The sequence below is a fragment of the Acanthisitta chloris genome, unplaced genomic scaffold (genome assembly GCF_000695815.1).
Source record: "Acanthisitta chloris isolate BGI_N310 unplaced genomic scaffold, ASM69581v1 scaffold39424, whole genome shotgun sequence".
Taxonomy (NCBI): domain Eukaryota; kingdom Metazoa; phylum Chordata; class Aves; order Passeriformes; family Acanthisittidae; genus Acanthisitta; species Acanthisitta chloris.
Genome location: NW_008669434.1, coordinates 3,633 through 3,855, shown reverse-complemented (window position 1 = coordinate 3,855; position 223 = coordinate 3,633).

Below are 223 nucleotides of genomic sequence, written 5' to 3'. Positions count from 1 at the left end.
GCACCCTGAACCCCACCATCACCCCAACCCCAGGAGCACCCCAACCCCCAGGAGCAGTGCCCTGAACCCCAGGAGCACCCCAGACCTCAGCAGCACCTTGAACCCCAGTGGGACGCTGAGGTCTCTCCTCCTGCTCTCCCATCCCCACAGCACAGCCCCCCAAATCCTTTCCAGCCTCCCTCAGACTGGGAGTCCTTTACCTTCTTCTTCCTCCCCGCTGCTG